Source organism: Canis lupus, chromosome 5 (genome assembly GCF_048164855.1).
Source record: "Canis lupus baileyi chromosome 5, mCanLup2.hap1, whole genome shotgun sequence".
NCBI classification, from domain to species: Eukaryota; Metazoa; Chordata; class Mammalia; order Carnivora; family Canidae; genus Canis; species Canis lupus.
The window spans coordinates 55762228-55778455 of NC_132842.1; the positions used below are offsets into that span (position 1 = coordinate 55762228).

The 16228-nt window shown below is 41.6% G+C and overlaps 1 long non-coding RNA gene across 2 annotated transcripts in view; it reads right to left on the reverse strand.

Moving 5' to 3' along the window:
• The window catches only part of LOC140633755 (uncharacterized), a 54773-nt gene that overhangs the window by 20432 nt on the left and 18113 nt on the right, over window positions 1-16228 (reverse strand). The window contains exon 3 of one of the 2 annotated variants that reach the window (XR_012031352.1): window positions 14617-14799. The exons of the other annotated variant lie outside the window; for it this stretch is intronic. This is a non-coding gene — a long non-coding RNA (uncharacterized lncRNA). The remainder of the gene's footprint in view (window positions 1-14616; window positions 14800-16228) is intronic. 2 annotated transcript variants of the gene reach the window in all.

Consider the following 16228-nt stretch of genomic DNA (forward strand, 5'->3'; position numbering starts at 1 on the left):
GAAGAAAAAAACCCTCCTAAAACCCACAGTAGGCTATTGAGTTTTGGGGAGTCAAAAGTTACACATGGATTTTCAACCATATGGGGTGGGGCAGGGAGTGCTTCAACTCACCCAAGTGTTCAAAAGTCAACTGTAATGTAAATTGAATTGAAACTAGAAAGGCCAAACTAAAAAAGTGACATCTCCTGCCTTTGGTAGAAGAGTATAAACAAAGCCATATAGGAAATGGTTGAGAAACAAACTGATGCTAAAAACAGGTGAGAAAGAAAAGAGATCTCTAACTCTTTAAGAAAGAAGCACCAAGTGCTCTCCCTACAACAGATCATCTTATCAGATCTTTATCTTTTGAATAATTGGCTTGAAGACTACTGAAAAAACATTTTTTTAAAATTAAGATTTATTTATTTATTTGAGAGAAAGAGAGCAAGATGGAAGGAGGGACACATTGAGGCAGAGAGAAACTCTCCAGCAGATGCCCTGCTGAGTATGGAGCCTGACATGGGGTCCATCTCACAACCCTGAGATCATGACCTGAGCCGAAACCAAGAGTTCGATGCTTAACCAACTGAGCCACCTAGGTGCCCCTCCGCTGAAAAAAATTTGTTCATATTTCATCACCCAAATCAAGAAATGAAAAAAGAAAATATCTATAAATATCTATGACTTGGTTGAATCAAATTTTCTATCAAAACCTGAGTCATTCCATGAATGGAGGAAAGGAGGAGACTGGATTAAAATGGCCTTGGTTACAGTACCAATTGTTACAGTTGGTGAGCGTGTTCAACAACCAGAAGCTTCCCCAAAACCACTCTCACCACACAAGGAAGGACACTACAAAGTCAGTATACTTTACCCCATTGTACAGAGGAGATCCTGAGACTCAAAGATCCCTGGTATCTTTCCTGAGGTCAACTAGATTGGGATGGGCAGAGTCCACGTGGGTCAGTGCATGTCCAAAGCTAGTCCACCCTCTCACCTTCCTATTTTCAGGTGAGAAAAAGATGGGGGAGAGGCAGGGGTAAGATTTAAAAATATATATTTATTTGAGAGAGAGAAAGAGAGAGAAAGAGAGAGAGAGAGAGAGAGAGAGTAGAAGGGGTGGGAGGAGAGGCAGAGGGAGAGAGAGAGAATTCAAAGCAGGCTCCAAGCTTGATCTCATGACCCTGAGATCACAGCCTAAGCCAAAACCAAGAGTCCGCCGCTCAATCCAATGCACCACGCGGGCACCCCTGGGGTAAGCCTGTTTTAAGAGCGATGGCATATCTCTGTAATGAAATGCAATCAGACTGCACACAATATATTTTATAATAGTTGGAAAGAATGAGAACAACACTGATAATTGTGGGAATCCTGTAAAATCTGGGAAATACTCTTGGTTAGGAACATTTGAAAAATAGGCAGATAACTCTTCCTCTTCTAAACTCCTTTGCATTTTATTTGAGCACATCATCAACCATATTAGGGCTCAAAAGATATTTTGAACCAATAAATAAATTTGTACTGCTATTAAAATAGCATTGGCTTTTTGCCTCATGTTGTAGCTATTTCTATGTGCTTTAAATCTCCCTTCCTGGACAGTGTCTTCATATCAATGGTCTCTTGCATTTATATAGCAATTTATGGTCAAATGTTGTGTATATCATCTTACTGAGAGCAATTCTATGAGGTTTGAAAGGTGGGCATTCTTAGACACATTTTGAGGACTTTGAGGCTCAAAGAGAAATGATTTGCTCAAAGTCACATACCTGGCAAGGGAGAATGCTTGAACTTGAATGTAGGATTTCTAATTTCACATCTGTTTTCTTTCAAATACACAGAGTCCTCTTAAGGAAAACTGCCCCTCTGATTCATCATTGTAGTGTAACAAGCTAAGCCCTACACCTTACTCATGAAAATGTTCCATGAGTATCTGTTGGGTCATTTTTATGAATGAATGATCGAAGACATGAATGAAACCCTCCAAGAAATGGTTGAATGAGGTTTGCATTTGGGCAATTTGACTTTCAGATCTTGGTGGAAAATGTTCTAGTAAATTCCTCTGTCTAGTCACATTTCTTTTTTTTTTTCACATTTCATTTAAATAAATGTCCTTCCAGATGTCCTCAAAGGAGCTAGTTTCACCACACTTTCTAGTCGAAAAATATTTGTGTTTTGGTCCTTTCAGAGGCCATAAATCTCTCTAATCAGTGCCTAATGGTTTTTGGGATGACTCTGAGCAACTATCCCATTAATTGAAAGAAGAATGTTGTCATCTGCCACGGAGATTTCTCATTATGTTTCATCAAATTCAAAACAGAGCCCTGTTTGGAATTCTTTTATGAACAGTGTAATTACACCACATCCTATGGTGTTTGGAAGTAGCGCTCACAATTAGCATCCCTGTCATGAGTGGGAAGTGATCCGTGCTAAATAGGAGCTGGGCCAGATGGGTCTTGCTAAGACCCCTGCCCCTCCCCCTTCAGCTCCATTAAATTAAGCTGTCCCTACGTGTGCGCAAAAGACATAAATCTATCTTTTACTTCTGTGTGTATTAAAGAAATGCATCCGCTTCCATTAATTAAAAGTCAACTGCTCCTGTTTACGGTGATCAGGGTAGAAGACACACTTATGCCAGGGAATTTCAGAGAAGCAGGTCCTGGTGGATGCCCCAGTCCTCTGCAGGCTGTAAAGCAAGAACTCGGACATGAATGAAATGGTCGTTGCCCTAGAAAGTAAGAGCAGCATCCCAGCAAACCCAGGCCTCGATTCCCTGTATTGCAAAGCAGCCCCAACTTGGGAACACGGCTGATCATCTCCACGAGCATGGAGAACACAAGGCCCTGTCTGATGAACAGCAGCCATTGGGCCTGCCAGTCATGGTAGCAGTGTATACTTCGTCTTGGGAGCTCCATTTTCTTCCTAGTTGTTGTTTCTGATTTTCCTTTTCATTTCAAATTGCTCCCCTCCCCAACTCCCCATGAGTACAAACCTACTCATAGTCTTTTCAGGTACTCAGAGTTCTCATTTCTGTTATTCCCCTCCCTACTTGCAGTTGTTCATACGTCATGTCACAACTATCTACACCTTAGTAAGAAGCTCAGCCAATATTTGGTTCCCCATATATATTATGTTATATATTGTATATCTGTATATAAATGGCATATGCTCCACACATGCAGCATATAGAAACATACATATAAAATAAGCATAGTTCCTCAATATGGGAAGAATATAGGTTTTGTGCCTGATTAGAGAACTAGACTGCCTTCTTACTTTTCAGTGTCCTTTTTCTGTCATGAAATAAATCTCCTAATAGACAAATTGGGGATAATTTTTAAATAAAAAGTAAAAGAATTTTCCCTCCAGTCCTATCCCTGAGAGTCAACCACCTTAAATATTTTGGTGTATTTTTCTCTCTTTTCTACTTTTAAGATCACAAAATGTTTGTTGCTTACAAAAAAGCATAGAGAAATGCTTACTCTTGTTTCAGGCATGATTCCAACAACGTTGGTTTGATTTCCCAGTCCACAGTAGATTAGAAATAGCAATTTTATGTATTTATTTTCAAAGATTTTACTTATTCATTCATGAGAGACACACAGAGAGAGGCAGAGACACAGGCAGAGGGAGAAGCAGGCTCCTTGCAGGGAGCCCGATGCAGGACTCGATCCCAGGACCCCAGGAACACAACCTGGGCTAAAGGCACTCAACTGCTGAGCCACGCAGATGCCCCAGAGATAGCAATTTTAAAGCAGGGAGATCGACAAGGGAAGACAGCAGGTAGAAAAGAACTGAGACTTCCTAACTCTGCTCTTCTGTATTTATCCTCTTGCAGGCTGACGAGTGAGAAAAAAGACAGAGTCAGACATAAGAATCGGGGGCAAATAGCTCCTTGTACACAACTTGAAACTGAATCATCAAGACAAAGCAACCTACTGAATGGGAGAGGGTTTTTGCAAGTGATACATCTAGTAAGGGATTCATATCTAAAATATATAAATAACTATACAACTCAACACCCAAAGACCAACAACAATCCAATTAAGAAATGAGCAGAGGAACTGACTAGATTTTTTTTTTTCCTGAAAAGACAGAGATGGTCAAAACAACAACAACCACCCATGAAAAGATGTTTAACATCACTCATCATCAGGTAAATGCAAATCAAAACCACGATGAGATATCATCTTACACTGGTCAGAATGGCTGGTATCAGATGGACAAGAAATAACAACTCTTGGTAAGAATTTGGAGAAAATGGAATCCTCATGCACTTTTGGTGGGAATGTAAATTGGTGGAGCCATTGTGGAAAATAGAATGGAAAATATAATAGAATAGATGGCTCAGTGGTTTAGGGCCTACCTTCAGCCCAGGGCATGATCCTGGAGTCCTGGGATCGAGTCCCACGTCGGGCTCCCTGCATGGAGCCTGCTTCTCCCTCTGCCTGTGTCTCCGCCTCTCTCTCTCTCTTTCTCTCATGAATAAATAAATAAATAAATAAATAAATAAATAAATAAATTCTTTAAAAGAAAAAGGAAAGTAGAATAGAGTTTTCTCAAAAAACTAAAAGTAGAAAATACCATGCAATCCAGTAATTCTACTACTGGGTATCTATCTAAAGAAAATGAAAGCACTAATTCAAAAACGCATATGTACTCCTATGTTTATTGCAGCATTATTTACAAGAGCCCAAATATGGAAGCAACCTAAGTATCCCTTGATACATGAATTGAAAAAGAAGATGTGGGGTGTGTGTATGTGTGTGTATGTGTGTGTGTGTGTGTTGGAATATTACTCAGCCATAATGAAGAATGAGATCTTGCCATTTGTAGCAATATGGATAGACCTAGAAGGTATAATGCCAAGTAAAACAGGCCAGACAGAGAAAGACTTATGACTTCACTCACATGTAGGATGTAAGAGATACAACAAATGAACAAATAAAGGATGGAAGAAAAAGACAAACAAAAACCAGACTCTTAAATACAGTGAACAAAGTGGTGGTTGCCAGAAGGGAGTGGGGTGGCGTGAGAGATGAAATAAATCATGGGGGTTAAAGGGTACATTTACCCTAATGAGCACTGAGTCATGTATAGAATTATTGAATCACTATCTTGTACACCTGAAACTAATATAACACTGTATGTTAATTATATTTCAATAAATTAACAAATTTAAAAATAAACTAGAGAAGATCGCAAGGTTTGTGATATATTTTAGCAAACTTTCCATTGCCAATTCAGACCTTTGGAAATTTTAACTTTGGGAAGAAATAATACTTGGTGTATACCAAGTTGATATTTCATTAACTCTTTCACAAAATTTGTCTTCACAAGTGTGTGAGCCTAGGTTAGGCAAGCATTTTGCTTAAGAATATAAAAGCTGAGACTCAAATAGGCTTCAGGGTCTTGCCTGGGTTGGCCAAGCAATAGTTCTTTTGGCTCCTCACCTTGTGTGTTTTCTCCCCTGCACTGCCACCCTCCTTTCCTGGGACCCTTCTCTGGAGATCCAGGCCAGGGCACTATGAGGTCAAAGCCAAGAATACTGATTTGACAGAGGTGCTGGATGTGGTGTTTAGATCTCACACCTGAGGGCCAGACAGCCCAGGTTTGACTCCTGGCTCAGTTACTTATTGTATGTGACCTCTCTGAGCCTCAATTTTCCTACCTGTAGAATGGGGATAATATCCTACCTAATCTTAGGGTCACTGGCATATTTAATGAGTTAATCCAAAGTCCTTAGACAGATACTTAGTGCTAGGCGGTAAGTACAATATTCAGGACTCGACCTATAGCAGAATAAATGTGATTTTGAGAAAAAAAAAAAAAAGGATTTAAGCATAGAAACTTGAATCATGCATTCTTGTCTTCCATAGAATATTTTAATTCTTCTGTCCTATTTTATTATTATTATTCTTTAAGATTATTTATTTATTTATTCACGAGAGACACAGAGAGGAGAGAGGCAAAGACCTAGGCAGAGGGAGAAACAGGCTCCATGCAGGGAGCCTGATGTGGGACTCGGTCCTGGGTCTCCAGGATCAGGCCCTGGGCTGAAAGTGGCGCTAAACCGCTGAGCCACCCGGGCTGCCCCATCCTATTTTATTATTAAGTAGATTTTGTTCCAACTTAAAATAGTTTATTTTTTAAAAGTTAACTGTATGATTCAACAAACAAACTACATTTGAGGTCCAGCAAACTGGTATAGTCTGTCCATGCTTTTGATTCACAGTGTGAGTCAAGTCTCTGTTTTCATCAAAGTTTGGGAACAGTATTGATGACATTTTAGTAAAAAGAAACTTTTTCACTAAAAAGTCTTAAGTATATTAACAAAGGCCATGCTCTACTTTCCACCTCAACTGCTACTGTCAAACCTCAGGAGGAGGGGTCTGGCTCTAGGGAAATAAAGTCACCACTTTTTTTAAATTATAAAAATACGTTTACTCAATATCAACTGTGCAATGTTTATAGGAAGCCTCAGAATGATCCTATTCTAGTGGCAGCTGGGATGGTTGGAGTTGCCACTGGGAAGCTGTCAAAAGTTCATAGTCGGTCTTTAGCAAACAAAAATTCTGATGTTATTTGATGCAAAACCCCTGGAATGGGCTGGGAAGCTGGGAAGGAAGGGTGAGCTGCATGGTGGGAACCAGTGAAAACATCTTTTCATGCCTATTATTAAAGCAGCTCCATAAGAACTGTACCTGTTCTTGTTCTGTTTTCTCCTAATTATTTGATTATTTCCATTTATGAACATAAATGCTATGTAATTATAATCATAATATGTGTACTACTTTGCATTCTTTATTTTTCACTGGGAAGCAATTTAAAACCATTTCTACAAATTCTTCCCTTTTTTCCTTTTTTTTTTTTTTAAGGCTTTATCCATTTATTTATGAGAGACAGAGAGAGAGAGAGGCAGAGACACAGGCAGAGGGAGAAGAAGCAGGCTCCATGCAGGGAACCCGATGCGGGACTCGATCCCAGGACCCTGGGATCACTCCCTGAGCAAAAAGCAGATGCTCAACCACTGGGCCACCGACATGCTCCCCCTTTCACCCTTGAAAATGTGCAATATTTTATCTTATAAATTCGGTACAAGTTTATGTGACCCTATCACTGGACATTTTCCAATATCTTTTTTTATGTATCGTTTTTTTCCTTTTCTTCTTTTGAGTTGTTACTTTGGCACCATTTCTCAAAGCTAGGATCAGCAGGTCAAATACCTTTTTCTTTCTTTCTTTCTTTCTTTCTTTCTTTTCTTTCTTTCTTTTTTTTTTTTTTTTTTTTTTCAGCAGGTCAAAGAATGTGAACACTTACTTGCAGTTATTGTCACCTAACACCTAAGGCCCTGATAGGGTCTTCCCAGAAAATGTGAACAAACTCGGAGGAACTTGTGGAGGTGATTATTCATAAGAGAAAATGAAAAAGAATTTTATATTTTCAGGAAGAGAAAGACAGGGTAGGAGACTAAATGAAAGAGAAAAAAAGACATGAAGAATAGCTTTAAGGGCCCTTTATAGATAGGATATAAATAGTCCTGAAGCCTATGAGGTGAAGCCAGAAGGGGTATGGAAAGGAGAATCCCGCTTCCCCTTTCAAGAGGAGACTGCTCACATATGAGGTAGGCGAATCTGTAAGAGTCCAGTGATCCTCCCTTTTACTTCAAGTGTATCCAACGGAATCGTTTCTGTGCTAGGCCGCTGGCCAGGAAGTTCTACAACCAGGGCCTTGTGGTACTTTGGTCCCCACACTCTTCCCGGTTTATTCTTAAGCATGTGGGTGCACCCTTGATGAAGTGGGTACTTTTCTCATCAGGGGATTATGCAGTGAGCCTCACACGTCCAGCAAGTGACAGTGTGGATGTGGATGTTACCAGACGCTGGGGTTCCTGCGTCGAGCCATGTAATAAATGGAGGGGGGGGGATCCCTGGGTGACTCAGTGGTTTAGCACCTGCCTTTGGCCCAGGGTGTGATCCTGGAGACCCGGGATCGAGTCCCACATCGGGTTCCCTGCATGGAGCTTGCTTCTCCCTCTGCCTGGGTCTCTGCCTCTCTCTCTCTCTCTCTCTCTCTCTCTGTGTGTGTTTTTTTCATGAACAAATAAATTAAATCTTAAAAAAAAATGAGGTGGAAGATTCTGAGATTTAGTTTCCCTCTAGTGAACCTCATGCATATAACAAAGCACCCCACATTTGTATTGCCGACTGCATTGAGCTGAGGGTTCTCTTACTCTGATATTCCCAGGATGCATCACACTAAATGCATGGTTGTCATCTTCTGTTTGGTGATCCTTAAAAGATAACCTTACCATGACTGGTTTTCTTTCCTTCCCTTCCTTCCTTCCTACATTTTATTTATTTATGTGTGTGTGTGTGTGAGAGAGAGAGAGAGAGAGAGAGAGCGCAAGAAAGAGCATAAATTGGGGGGCAGGGAGAGGGAGAAGCAGTTTCCACTGAGCAGGGAACCTGACACAGGGCTCGATCCTAGGACCCCAGGATCATGACCTGAGTTGAAGGCAGACACTTGGCCAACTGAGCCCCCAGGTGCCCCACTGGTTTTCTTTCTTGAAGCATGTTGGAAACATAGGCATCGTTTTTTTCAGTCCGTAAGAATCCCAAACTCAAGGATGTGTTGAATTTCAAAAGCAACAGGTTAGATGTTTGTCACTTAAAATATATTATGAGTTCCCATCAGAAAAGATTAGGACATCTCACTTTTTAACCTGGTTTTACAGCTTTTAGATATTGTTCAGCGGTTCAAGTGTAGTGGATGTGTGATTTCATTTGATCCTCACAACATTTTTGGGTCAGAAGTATTATTAATCCATATATTAAAGATGGTTGGGGGGAAACAGAAAAATAAGTCAAGTTTTTCTAAGTTTATGGAGCAAGTGAGCAGTGGAGCTATAGGCCTCTAACCTGTGTCTCTAGCCACCTGCTGTCCAGAGCAGCACCCCTGGCCAGGTTCCTGGTTCAACACATAAAAGGCTGTTTTACCCATAATTATTAATATAGTGATTTAGGAAAAATATTTGCTTCCCAATTTCAGGATGTGAGGCAAATGAGTATGTGAAGCGATCTGTAATCTAGTGATGTTAAAGTGTTCTAAGTTGGTCTTTTGAGCCCTTGGGCTCTCTTCCTGTACCCCTGAGCTCTTTCCACTGTCCCAGCTCCAAGTAGATTAAATCAGATTGTCCCGGTTTGTGGTCCAAGATTTTGTATTAAAACACACACACACACACACACACACACACACACACACACACACACACACACAAGACAAACAATATGGAAAGGTAAACCAATTTCCTGCATAAGAAAACAGCCTTACAACATAAAGATATCATTTTCCCCTAGGCCAAGCTTTAGGTTAATACCTCAAAACAATACTTTAAGAAAAAAATGTTTTTCAGTGATTCACTGATGCCAAAGTTTGCTGTGGAAAAACTAACGAGCCGGAACAGGCGGGAGCTTCTGAAAAAGGAAAGCAGTGGGGGATTTGCTTTAAGGGATTTTTATAACATATTCGGAAGAAGCCAGCTCCCTCCGTCTTCAGCTGGGCCCCTGCCTCACAGGCAGGCCTAAGGTAAACCTACAGTCAGGGTGTTTATCTTCATCAAGTCAGAACCACATTTTTGAAGAGACGAAAGTCTCACAGTGAACAGAGCACGACGAGCCAGACGTAGGAATGACTTAGTCCTACTGACTTTGGGGAGACAATGGCTGGAAGGATTGAGGAAGACCTTGCAGTGGGGGCGTGTAGAAACGCGCTCTCACATGCTGCCCACGGCTATTTATCCTCAGATGCAATTGTGTGAAAGACTTAGTGTGCAAAAGTCTTCCTTCTGGAACATCTATCTTCTAACCCTTCAACAATGTCATTTGTTTTTTCACTTCTGAACCCATCCAGGTTTTAAACAATTACAATTTCCCAAATCTCTCCATTTTTAGGAGCATCAGAGCCTTCAGGGGGGAACGGGGTGCAGGAAGGCATCCTCTCAGGCACCTGTGTCCAAGTGTCAGGTGGAGTGGCCCGAATCCACACACTCCTCCTCCGTGGCTACTGTCCCACCATAACTATTAAGAGCTCCTCCCACAGATGTCCTCATTTGTGCAGTAAACTCTATGATCACCCGATACAGAAGGCAAGGGCTACCTATATTTTAGTGTGGGAGGAGAATAATCGTGCCTAGATGACCTCAGATTCCTCTCTAGGATACAGAAGAGGGTCCCACACATTCCAAACTCTCTCAGCTTAACGTTGCTTGGGTTGACTCGAGGACCTTCTGGGATGCAGGCCTTTTGGCCTTGAGTCCTCACAAACAAGACGGGGCCCCTGAGTGTTTCTCAAATGCACTCCCCCCTCCCCCAAGCTGCCGCTCTGTTCCAGTTACATAAACGGGTGTGGCCAAAGCCTAATCTTCCCGTGGGAAAGAAGGAAAGTGGAGATACAGGGAGAAATGCTCTTTATGACTGGAGATTTCTCCTCCATCTGTTTGTAATATGAAGGAAGGGGAAAGGGAGAAAAAAAAGGAGAGAGAGAGAGAGAGAAACAGATCGAGTTAAAGCGACCAGTGACTCCAGGGTCCTCCTCCTCCCCAGTCCCCAGGCAGGCATCTCAGGGAGAGAGAGGCTTTGATAGGAAGTCTGTTCTGGAAGAGACACTGCTCCCAGAGCCACCCTTCAGAGCTCCTGTGACGTGGCAGTTTCTATAGAGACGAGTCTCTTTCCTAGGAGAGCTCAGTAAGCAGGATACACAAAACCTAGCAACCAGTTGAAGGTTTTTTTTTTTTTTTTTAATATGAGGATTTTCTGTACTTGAATTCCAAAGGCTCTCCCTTCCCTGGAAAGGCTGATTTGTGGCAAGCAGGAAAGGGTGGACTCATTTGCCTGGGGGCTGAGAATCTGGAAATAAGATTAGAAGGTTGTAGGTGGATGAGGGTAGAGAGAGGAAGGAAGAGAGTTTGCTCCTTACTGTGCCAGGGGGGCTGGTTTCAGCCTGAATTCATCTTCCAGCCTGCCCTAGGGGAGCCCAACCCCACTGCCAGGAGTCCATGAAATGATCCCCGGAGGGAGAAAACAAAACTGTGATTGCCTTAACGACCTCATTGTTGTCTTCCCTTTCACTTGCCAATCCAGGCATTTTTAGCAGGGAGAAGTCAAGAGCTCAGAGGATGCAAACCTGGAAGCTGTGCAACACGGGGAACCTGCTTACTTGGCATTAAGTAAATGCTCCATTTAGCTGACGTGTAGCAGCTCCATTTAGCTGCTCTTCCCATCACAGCAGCTCAAACATCACTTCTCAGGGAAGTCTTCTTTCTTTGTAAGAGATTGTGTTTGGCTACACGGAAAGAGACCCCACTGAGGAGTTGAACCAGATAGGGATTATTTTCCACCTAAGAAGAAATCCAAAAGGGGGCAGTTCTGGGGCCTCTCAGCTCCGCAGTGTCATCCATGTCCAGCTGCCTCTGTCTCCCTGCCTGGCCATTCTCGAAACATTCCATGCTCACGGTCCCTCCAGTGGTCAAAGACTGTTCCAACCCAATCAGCATCCCAGGCGGGATGAAGACGTGGTAAAACCAATGAGGAAGGGGCGGTGCCCACAGCAGGAAGCTACCTTTCACAGCAGATTTCTGCTTCTGCCTCCCTGAGTAGAACTGGATCATGTGGCTCCAATCTTCAGGAGGCTGAGATATAAATGGTTTTTGGTTGCTTTTTAGCTGAGCAAAGTGCCAATATAAACAGCGGCTATGTTTCAAGACCAAAGCTAAGAATAAGCACAAAGAGCTAGTGGCAGATGCCAGGGCTTCCCATCCTCTCTCCCCACCTATTACCTCCAGGCTGGGTTCTCTGTCTCTACTCTGTGACCTCGTACACTAGCGTGCTGATAAACGTTTAACTAGCAATCTGGGATTAAAAAAAGGGGGGTGGGGCATTCATTTGTAATACTTGCTGATTTCTGTGGTATAAATACCTCCATCGTGGCCGACTTCAAACTACCAACACGATGTCACTGAATACAGAGTTAGGAAGAGACACGCAGCCACACGTTATTCTATCTGGTATTGCAGATCCAAAAGCCACCATCTCAAGAGCAAAAATAATACTGGAATGTAAAATTATTCAGGTCTACATCTCTGTCCAACACTACGTATTAGAAATAGAGGAGCATGGTACAGCGTTCCTGGCTTAGGGAGCTCAGACCCACAAATCCTAGCTTTGTTTGGTTCTTGACCTGTGGGGCATCTTGTAGAAGATTAATATATGGTTGTCATTCTAACACAGCCCAAGCCTTGCTCACGTCTCAGCCCACGGCTTCAGCCTGTAACACTCAAGCAGGAATGAGACTGGAGAAAACTGGCACCTCTGCCCCCACCTCTTTGGAGATAACATAGCATTGGGATTATGGTAAGGAAGGAAAATAGAGAATGGCCTGGAAGATTACCGAACTGTGTTAGTACTCATTGCTGGCACCACCGCTGAAGAAAGAAGCTACGAGGTCTTCTGCATGTATCTCTCTGTTGGGATCTGACCTTGTGATTCTGGACTCTCACAAGTTTTATGAATCCTGCATTCAGCCAATTAGTTGGAAAGCTGTTCTTAATTTTCTGCTGTTGAAGCCAAACTACATGAGGCATGGGTTTCAGGATTTATTGCCTGTACACATTAACAAGTTTTCTTCTCCAAAATGAGATGCAAATGTTGCCAAGTTGACAGAGGATGAGGCTACCTGTGATGCTACCTTTTGGACTAATCACTGTAGACTGGACCATTTTGGATGCATTCAATAAAGCTTAAAGGAGCATATTGCATGCTTACCTAAAAGATAGTGAGCAGGACGGGTTTCTTTGTGAAACCAAGAGCAAAATGTGACTAGGAGCCTCATTTTCAGGCTGTGAGAAAACTCAATTTATCAAAATGACATCAGGGAGAGTCTGTGACTTGATTTATTTAAAATATTTATTTCTGAGTCCTTTCAGGAACTAGAAGGCTCTATAAAGAAGTACAGACTTCGTTCCAGGTCCCAATGTACAGCAAATGAAGGTCACAGTTATTGTGAAGGGGCCATTATCCAAACCTGGGGTTTTGACTTACATGGAAACCTCTAGGTAACTGCCATTGGCCATCAGTTTGAAGTGCCTAAGGAAGTGTATAATTTGTGATTTTCGCAGGCTAATAGGCAACACTGTCCCTCTCGTGTATAAACCTGAATTGCAGGCCCAGTGCCTTGGAAGGACCAATCAGCAAAAGGAAGGAGCTATGTCTTACAAATTCAAATACAATAATAACTTATATTTTTATAGGACTTATAATTTTAAAGTTTCTTTCACGTGCAATCTTTCTTTTGACTCTCACAACCATTCTATGAAAAACAGCGTTTCATTTTATAGATGAGGTTATAAAGGTAAGCTATTTATAGGACCATAGAGTTATTAATAGACTCAGGTTCCTGACTTTAAATTTCAGCCTCTTTCTACCACCATCGTGTTTCTTTCTTCTTCTGGACTTCAAAATGAGCTTGCTCTGTGTCCTGGCCAACTCTGGGAAGTAACTACAACATGAAAATGATTATGATTGTTCCTTGTCCAGCCAATGTATTGCCCCTGCCCTATGTAACAGCTCAGAAAACACTGGTTTTACAGGGAAATGCTTTAACTTTAAGAGATTAATAGTGAAAATTTCAGGTGCTACTGAAAACAGTGGAAGAGTGTTTTCCAACTTCCTGCTCAAACCTTGGAAGCCGGTTCCTATTTTTATCCTGAGCAGTACTGGGGTTGGAAGGAAACTGAAGTTCCAATTGTACCAAAACAAATAAAATAGCTAGGAATTGACTTAAGCAAGGAGGTGAAAGACCTGCACTTTGAAAACTATAAAAACAATGATGAAGACACTGAAGATGACACAAACAAATGGGAAAGTACACCATGTTCATGGGCTGGAAGAATTAATATTATTAAATGTCCATACTACCCAAAGCAGCCTGCAGATTCAATGCAATCCGTATCAAAATACCAAGAGTATTTTTCATAGAACTAGCACAAATAATACTAAAATTCATATGAACTCAAAGTGACCCTGAATAGCCAAAATGATCTTGAGAAAGAACCAAATTGGAGGCATCACAATCCCAGATTCAAAGATACATTACAAACCTACAGTAATCAAAACAGTATGGTACTGGCACAAAAACAGACACATAGCTCAGTGGAATTGAGAGCCCAAAAATAAACTCATGGTCAATTAATGTATAACAAAGGAGGCAAGAATATATAATGGGAAAAAGATAGTCTGTTTAACAAAAGGTGTTGGGAGAACTGGACAGCTACATGCCAAAGAATGAAGCTGTACAAAACTGCACCACTTTCTTCCACCATACACAGGAATAACTTAAAATGGACTGAAGACCTAAGTATAAGACATGAAGCCATAAAACTTCTAGAAGAAAACAAAGGGAGTCATTGCTTTGACATACAGCTTAGCAACATTTTTCTAGCTATGTCCTCTCATGCAAGAAAAACAAAAGCAAAAATAAGCTACTGAAAAAATCTTCTGAACAGTGAAGGAAACCATCCATTCAACAAAAAGACAACCTAGTGAATGGGAGAAGATAGTTGCAAAGGACATATCCCATACATACCAATAGGAGATTCATATCCAGGGATCCCTGGGTGGCGCAGCGGTTTGGCGCGGGCCTTTGGCCCAGGGTGCGATCCTGGAGACCCGGGATCGAGTCCCACGTCGGGCTCTTGGTGCATGGAGCCTGCTTCTCCCTCTGCCTGTGTCTCTGCCTCTCTCTCTCTCTCTCTCTCTCTCTCTGTGACTATCATAAATAAATAAAAATTTTTAAAAAATTAAAAAAAAAAGTTGATTCATATCCAGGGACACCTGGGTGGCTCAGCAGTTGAGCATCTACCTTCGGCTGGGGGTGTGATCCCGGAGTATCGGGATGGTATCCCACATCGGGCTCCCCTCAGGGAGCCTGCTTCTCCCTCTGCCTGTGTCTCTGCCTCGCTCTCTTTCTGTGTCTCTCATGAATAAATAAATAAAATCTTAAAAAAGGAGATTCATATCCAAAATATATAAATAACTTATACCACTCAACCCAAGAAACCCAAACAATACAATTTAAAAATGGGCCGAGGACCTGAATAGACATTTCTCCAAAAAAGACCTCCAGATGGCCAACAGACACAGAGAAAGATGCTCAACATCACTCATCACCAGGGAAATGCAATTCAAAACCAAAATGTGATATTATCTCCTACCTATCAGAATGGCTAAAATCAAAAACACAAAAAACAACAAGTATTGGAGAGGATGTGGGGAAGAGAAAATGCTCATGCACTATCGGTGGGAGTGCAAACTGATGCAGCCACTGTGGAAAACAGTATGGGGTTTCCTCAAAAAACTTAAAAGAGAAATACCATATGATCCAGGAATCACTAGTGGGTGTCTTCCCAAAGAAAACAAAAACACTAATTTGAAAAGATACATGCACTCCTATGTTTATTGCAGCCTTATTTAGAACAGCCACGATAGGGAAGCAAACCAAGTGTCCATCAATAGATAAATGGATAAAAAGGATGTCGTACATGTATACATACAATGGAATATTAGTTGCAAAAACTAATGAGATCTTGCCATTTGTGACAACGTGGATGGACCTCAAGGGTACCATGCTAAGTGAAATAAGTCAGAGGAAGACGAATATGTTATGACTTCACTTATATGTGGAATCTAGAAAACAAAATGAACTGGCAAGCAAACCAAAAAAGAAAAAAAAGAAAGAAAGAAAGAAAGAAAGAAAGAAAGAAAGAAAGAAAGAAAGAAAGAAAGAAAGAAAGAAAGAAAGGGCAGCAGAAACAGACCCAAAGAATGTTTTTGCTACATTGTACTACCCTAAAATAAAAGCTATGGATGCTGAGTATCCCCACTGCAGGCACATGTACACACACGTAACACACACTTACACATAACACAGGCACACATATAATAGGCTTCTTTCTTTCTTTCTTTTTCTTTTTCTTTTCTTTCTTTCTTTCTTCTTTCTTTCTTTTTTTTTTTTTTTTTTTTTTTTTAGATTTTATCCATTCATTCATGAGGGACACAGAGAGAGGCAGAGACCCAGGCAGAGGGAGAAGCAGGCTCCCTGCGGGGAGCCCGACGGGGGACTCAATCCCAGGACCCCAGGGTCACGTCCTGAGCCAAAGGTAGACAGATGCTCAACTGCTGAGCCACCTAGATGCCCC